Consider the following 8,539-nt stretch of genomic DNA (forward strand, 5'->3'; position numbering starts at 1 on the left):
CGCTCAACTAAAGACCAAGAGCGAGGCATTGTCAATTGATATATTAGGAAGAAGAAAGAAGAGAAAACATAAGTTCCCAAATTTAGTCGCCTCTTACGATCATCGATGATCGGGGGCAGCAGGTACAATTCTTAGGCCCTACCTGCAGGGCAGAGAACATTCAAGACTAGGGATAGATGTTTGAAATTATTTCAGCGTACCAAAAATGAGTATGACAAGCTAAGGTACCAAGTAGCCCGTAGAGAAGCAAATCGCTTTAAACGAGAAGCCTAAAACAACATCAATAATCCACTATTAACACAACAAGATTCAGGTATATCACCAAATCACTTCTAGAAAAATAAGTCCGATCATCTAATCCCTTCTTTTAATGTAAACAATGAAGCTATTAACGCCGATCAAAGTAAAGCCGTACTATTCAACAAGTATTTCTCTAAACAATGTACAATTAATGACAACGTCGACAAACCAGTGCTACCTACCACAGATTCAAATATTAATACTCCATCTATCACTGATAGAGGAAGTAAGTAATATATTGAAGTCACTGAACTCGGGCAGATCTACTGGGCCTGATGGCATAGAAAATATTATTTTAAAATTATGTGCAGAATCCCTTTATCAAATCTGGGCGCATGTATTTAATATATCCTAAAGGTCAGACTGCCTTCCGAGTATATGGGGAACAGCCCACGTGTGTACAATAGATAAAAAGGACAGCAAAAAAGATGTAAACAACTCCCGACCTATATCTTTGCTCTCAAATATATCAAAATATCTCGACAAAATTGTCTATAAACATCTGTGAATTTCTTCTTCCAAATGACATATCATAACAGAAAACTGTGGATTTAAAAAAAACACGATGCTACTATTAACCTATTACTAAAAATTATTCATGAAATATACAAAAGCATTGATAATGGAAAAGAAGTATGTACTATTTTTTTAGATGTTTCGAAGGCATTTGATAAGGTTTAGCACGAAGGATTAATATATAAGCTAGAGGATATTGGTATTAAAGGAAATCTACTTAAATGGCTAAAAAGTTATCTTTCAAACGGTAATCATTTTGTTGTCATAAATGGCCAATCATCAGCACGTATGTATATAAACGCGGGTGTCCCTCAAGGCTTTATACTTGGCCCTCTTTTATTTCTAATATATGTAAATGATATCAGTATAGGAATTATTTCTGATATAAATCTATTAGCACACTGCCGCTAAGGCAAATAAAATACTTAACATAATGCAGTCATTAACATACTTAATCCTTCGGGTCACTCTTGAGAAACTCTATAAGCAAATGATTAGATCTACTCCAGAATATGGCTGTACACTTTTCGATAATTGCAACCAAAACGAATCAGATCTTACTGAAAGTGTTCAGCGAAGAGCAGCTCTGATTTGCACTGGAGGGTATAAATTTACCAAATATAAGGTATTCACAAACTGCCGCAGATTATAGATACGAAAAGCTACTGACCCATACTATATACAAGCTAGCGCTCTCAAGCAACTAGCTACTGAAATCACTGAGCTTTTTCAAAATTTCATAGAATCTGGTACTGTACCCATTGAATGGCGTCAAGAAAAATTAGTACCAATTTTCAAAATGGATGTCAGTATATTCCATAGTTGACCTGGGCACCATAAGATAAGTGGTCGGATCCTGGGGTTTATTCAATAAGTGATCTATGGATCGGACCGGGGGGTTAATTCAATAAGTGATCTAGGGATCGGACCCGGGGGTTAATTCAATAAGTGATCTAGGGATCGGACCCGGGGGTTTATTCAATAAGTGATCTAGGGATCGGACCCGGGGGTTTATTCAATAAGTGATCTAGGGATCGGACCCGGGGGTTTATTCAATAAGTGATCTAGGGATCGGACCCGGGGGTTAATTCAATAAGTGATCTAGGGATCGGACCCGGGGGTTTATTCAATAAGTGATCTAGGGATCGGACCCGGGGGTTAATTCAATAAGTGATCTAGGGATCGGACCCGGGGGTTAATTCAATAAGTGATCTAGGGATCGGACCCGGGGGTTTATTCAATAAGTGATCTATGGATCGGACCCGGGGGTTTATTCAATAAATGATCTATGGATCGGACCCGGGGGTTAATTCAATAAGTGATCTAGGGATCGGACCCTGGGGTTAATTTAATTAGTGATCTAGGCATTGGACCCTGGAGTTAATTTAATAAATGATATTGGGATCAGGCCCCCGGGGTTAATTTAATTTAGGTGGGATCCTGGGTTTATTTTGTTTCATTCTGTGTCATAGGAACGTGTCCGGTCCCTTTTTCACAAACCATGAAACTTCAACCGTTTCACCATAAGTGACGAACAACATTATTGATACGGATTTTTTTTATCAGTTTGCTTTCTTGTTGTGTGTCAGTTCGTAGTAAAATACATCTGTAATGATGATATGATGCATGTGTCATTGTAGTTCTATTAAATAACGTTGTGTTAAAGCCAACGCAGGGCGATTTTGAGGATGACGTTGCGTCAGTGATACTCCACGATATGATAATCATAAGACGTTAATTTGATGTCTTGCCTCTCAGAGCCATCGATTTTTTGACAATATGTATTGAACCGATACATAGACAAAGATTACATTACATTACATGCGTGTTAAGTGTTGAATGATCGATGATGCCAGCAATGGTAACGCTATGATCGTGCGCGCAACTCAACCATGACTGTTATAAACATAGATCATTCAAATCTTCATTTATGTCAGTATTAGATATATTGTCCGATACATACGTATATCACTATATATTCAAATCAAAATTAAATCAAAACTACTTAATATAAGCTTTTAGCTTGTATTCCAATCATATATGTACATATATGATTGTATTGTGATGTTGTGTGTAAGTACCTAATATTAATATAATGTTTAAACTAAATTGAAACTTACTGTTTAATTAATATGGAAAAATTAGCATAACAACAACACCAACAAACAAAAACAACTACATGTAAGACACAAACAACAAAAGACAGGAACAAACAATAAAATATTGATGTCGATTATTGTTATTTACCTGTTACACCATTGATTATCAGCAAACACAGCAAAATCTTTTTTATCATGCTAATCATCACACCTGCCATCTTCATTTACCGCTCTAGAGCAGAAACTTCTATAAAATTCTTTATCACTGTCTCACGCCGAAAACTCAATGATTCGTTGAAATTTCCAAACTACTAGATTCCGTTTCGATGATATTGACCAAATTGCAGTCCAGTTTGGAAATAAAAAAAAAACACGTGTAGAGGGTTTAGAATTGAAGTGTCACGATTAACATCTTGTGTCGTCTACAACGTATATCCCTATTCTATGATAATATTCCAAAGCTAAGTAAATCAATGCGTTACACGTTTCAAAAATATTTCCTTCTTCTTGTAGTACACGTACTTTGCATGTACTACAAGAACATTAGTACACGTACTTTGCAGGGGCCGCGGTGGCCGAGTGGTTAAGGTGTACCGACACTTTAACACTAGCCCTCCACCACTGGGTTGCGCTTTCGAAACCTACGTGGGGCAGTTGCCAGGTACTGACCGTAGGCCGGTAGTTTTTCTCCGGGTACTCCGGCTTTCCTCCACCTCCAAAACCTGGCACGTCCTTAAATGACCCTTGCTGTTAATAGGACGTTAAACAAAAACAAACCAAACCAAACACGTACTTTGCTTCAATACCGTGACGATCGTATAACAAACAAATCAATGCTATGGCGTGGTTAGTAAGTGTACCTGGGCTACCCTTACTTATTATAAATAATTCATACGGATCGTCATTGTCTGATAGTGATATACAAGTCCTTAAGTTTAACACTATTGGTAGTCTTGAAGATGTTGAGATTTAGAAACCCTTTGCCTGGCAAAAACACCATACCGTAACATTAAAAGAAAAAATGATGTTTACGAAACATCATCATCAATGATTTTTTTTTTATTAACTTTTTTATGTGTCTATTTATCTATTTATTTATCTTAATTTAGTTTTAACCATGCTTTATCTTGGTAGACAGCAAACAAAAACACTTGAAAGATCGTAGCTTTTAGTCTTAACATATACCGTAACCTTTTTATTATCATCAGTTGATAATACACACTCTGCTGCTTATGTTAACAAAAATAAAATATTGCAAAAATATTATCACAATTCTACACTAAAAATAATGCAAAAATACAAAGTGTCACATGCAAATTCTGCATAAAATGCATATTATATACCTTATTCATACATAGAGTACTCTGAAATGCACAACATCTTGAAAGATTGACATCCAACCAAATAAGGCTTACGAATTCTATAATTACATCATCAATGATTTTTTTTTTTTATTAACTTTTTTATGTGTCTATTTATCTATTTATTTATCTTAATTTAGTTTTAACCATGCTTTATCTTGGTAGACAGCAAACAAAAACACTTGAAAGATCGTAGCTTTTAGTCTTAACATATACCGTAACCTTTTTATTATCATCAGTTGATAATACACACTCTGCCGTAGGTGTAGCATCCTTAAAAAACAAAGGGATATACAAAAAATGCAGACGTGTTCATAGGGATTGAACGCCATTTATTCAGATATGAACGCACAAGGAGTGTATGCATATTGCTTGGAACCTGCTAAAATTGGTTTCAATCCTTAAATTAGCATTTTCAAATCAAATGTATGTATATGAGAGACCTTGTATCACCTTCATAAGTTTACACTCGGGCTACTGTGTATTATTTGATATCGTCTTGGTTTCCGTCGGAAGTTTGGCTTGGTTTGGTTTATTTTGTTTAACGTCCTATTAACAGCTAAGGTCATTTAAGGACGGCCTCCCGTGCATGCGACATGCATACTGCCGAAGACCCCCAGCGGGCCACCCCACTCGGTCACATTATACTGACAACGGGCGAACCAGTCGTTCCACTCCTAATATGCTGAGCGCTAAACAGGAGTAGAAACTACCATTTCTGGTATGTCTCGGCCAGGGGACAAAACCCAAAGCCTTCCTCACAAGGGCGAGCGCTGAACTAAAGGCCAAAAGTGAGTCATTGTCAAGGGAGACATTAGGAAGAAGAAAGATGTTAAGAAAGAAGAGAAAAGATAAGATCCCAAATTTAGTCGCCTCTTACAATCATGCAATGGGGGCAGCAGGTACGATTCTTACGCCCTACCTACAGGGCAGCTGACAAATAAGGCAAAGTGCGCACGTCATTAGTGATCTTCTACCTTTGCGAGTGAGTTCATGTCTGAAATGTTCAGTATATCATTGTCGTATTTAAGCATTTTTAATGGAAATTTCAATCACAAATCAGGTCAGTAAGGTATTCACAAATGCTGCTTATGTTAACAAAAATAAAATATTGCAAAAATATTATCACAATTCTACACTAAAAATAATGCAAAAATACAAAGTGTCACATGCAAATTCTGCATAAAATGCATATTATATACCTTATTCATACATAGAGTACTCTGAAATGCACAACATCTTGAAAGATTGACACCCAACCAAATAAGGCTTACGAATTCTATAATTACATTATTGTCTTCTTTTGAGGGCATTGATACTCTCCGACGATGACTACCCAAGGGGATGTCAGCTTCAACCATAGTTTGTGGTCTTCGTCAATCACAACAGTAACGGTACTAGTGACGTCACAAGAGATTCACGTTCCATCTCGCGCCAAAATCGATAGTGCCCGCTGCACTATCGCCTCATAGTACCATGTGCGTAGCCAATGGAAAATCAATCGTCTTCCATTTGATGTACTTAAATATTATGTCCAGTACCAGCTGGTTTATCAAAATTTAAAAAGTAATAGTCAAAATATTAATATAATGACTTTTTGTAATAAAACATTATATGGCTGTCAAAGTACGGTGAAAAGCTGTAATAATCGTAAGAAAGTCACAATCAGTAAATGCATACAAACTGACATTATGTCAAAGGATTTTTGTACCAAGAAAACCCCACTTGGTCGGGCAGGTGACTCAATATTTTTTCACTTCCGATCGGGAAATCGAACCCTGACCGCCTAGGTAACAGATAAGTGTGTTACAGCTGTGCCATCCGACCACCCATAGGATTTTACTACAGTAACTGCTTCTTTATCTCACACCAAAGCATTGCTCAGGCTGGTGCCTTTGGTAAAGTCTTTGTGTATTTCTTTATTGTAAGCTGTTCTAGTTGAAAATGTGAATATTAAAGGTGATCTTAAATCTCGATATCCAGGAGTGAAATGAATAAAAATTGTGATGCAGTAGTAACCATATAGGCTTAGCATGAGACATTAGTACATCAGTACCAATAACCTCCTATATCGGGAGATGTCGTCAATTACCAGTGTCACACCACTATTCAATGCATAACGGGGTCGCTAGTTGATGATCAATATTAACTAAACAACACCAATGATGTGTGTCTTTATAGTTCATTTTCCCAACGCTTCCAGAGTCGTACTTCTAACATTCCGACTATTGATGAAGCATACATTGATTCTTAAAAGAAACACAATATTTAACAGCGACATCATTCTATGTTCAGCGATTTAGTAGAGACAAGATATTACCTATATGTGTCCTATAGGCATATTCAGTTTTACGGCGATTAATCCTCAAGATTTTACTCTCATTGACTAATGTTTTAAATAATAGTGTTATCAGCTTTCCATATTTGAAACGTGTTTAGCTAATAACTGCGTGGCCAATAATTTTATCGATTGTCCTACGTATCTCTTAAAAAATGCAAAAAAAATGCAAAAAAAAAAAAATCTTTTAATATTATTATTTCATTTTTTGTACTTACTCATTTATCTATTTACATTTGTGGAATCGCACAAACCCTGGTGATGAAGGACGCCAATTTTATGACTCTTGCTCTGGCCAGGTCTCGAACTCGAGATATCAGGCAACCATTGCCGAGCCAAATAGTAAATAAACGCTGTTTTTTATTGCGGTTACGGTAGTATGAATGCAATGGGACAAGCCATATTCAACATATAACGCGCTAGTCTGTATCCCATTGCGTAGCGCTATATATTGAATATGTCTGTATCCCATTGCGTAGCGCTATATATTGAATATGTCTGTATCCCATTGCGTAGCGCAATACATTGAATATGACTGTATCCCATTGCGTAGCGCAATACATTGAATATGTCTGTATCCCATTGCCACCGTAAACGCAATAAAAACAACGTTAAATGCATACATTTACATCAAACAAATCGTTGAAATATCGTACGAAGAAAACAAATGTCAGGATGTGTTGCGACATTTGTAACTACGGCAGCTGTGGTTGCTAAGATAATATATATTTTCAGTGAATCTACGTAAATACACCAGTATACATAGTTACTAAAATTAAAGGAAACAACTCAACACTTTTTGTTTGTTTGTTTGTTTGTTTGTTTGTATGTTTGTTTTGTTTGTTTGTTTGGTTTTTTTGTGTTTTTCTTTTTTTAATATATATACGTGTTTGATTAATTGATATATTCACAATCACAATTCCTGTCTCGGATTAACTATAGTTGTCAAACACAGCGTATATATATATATATTGACACAGATTTAGTAGTGACGTGATCGAATGTTCTTAGAACTGTTCGCTTAAGCCATTTGTTGTTAGCCTACCTCATTGACAAGTTAAATATATACACCCATTTCCGCAATATTTTCATTCTGGTTTTTGACAAAGAACTACTTGACGTTAGCTTTTGGTACCGGAATCATCGAGTAACAGGAGGGAATGCCAAATTTGCATTGATCATTACTTAAAATGTGGCGCCGTCTAGTTCCCGCGCTTATTAATCCGCTGAGCTCCCCCTTTTTACTGCGTATACGCTTATTTATTCGCAGTTAAATCTGACTAAAATCAGCTGTTACATGGCTACGTTTACAACGTACTCAGGCGTACTACGTACATGTAATTAACGCAGCCATGTAACAGCTGATTTTAATCAGATTGTTCGCAGAGTTAACTAAGCTGAAGAATACATATAGACATTGTGTATGGGCAAAGAAGTAATTCCAACAGTGTGGACAAGGAAAAATGTCAAATTTTTGAGGCAATCCACCGCTTTATCACATGATATATAAACAGTACTATAAAATACCTGAAAAGATACAGTAAGAGTAATATTTTGAGAGTAGTTGAAACAACAACCATGTACCCTTTGGCCCACGCCAGCCGTATAGATATAACGGTAAGCATACCATTCTATAATACTAACGGCATTTGGCACGAGGTTTTTTTTAATGTAGACGTAATGACGACCCGTTATTGGAAATAGAATGTGAATGTGTTGTAGGTGGTAAGAAGAAACGCTATTAAAAAAAGGTTATGAAAATATGAACATTCGGCTATTATTTAAAAGTTTTGCTTTGTTTTGTCTTTGACTATCATAGTATCTTAAACAGAGCAGAAAATGGAAGGAAAAGGGGAGGAAATGGGAAGAGAGAGAGAGAGAGAGAGAGAGAGAGAGAGAGAGAGAGAGAGAAGAGATACTTGTAG

This window comes from Pecten maximus, chromosome 7, assembly GCF_902652985.1.
Source record: "Pecten maximus chromosome 7, xPecMax1.1, whole genome shotgun sequence".
NCBI classification, from domain to species: Eukaryota; Metazoa; Mollusca; class Bivalvia; order Pectinida; family Pectinidae; genus Pecten; species Pecten maximus.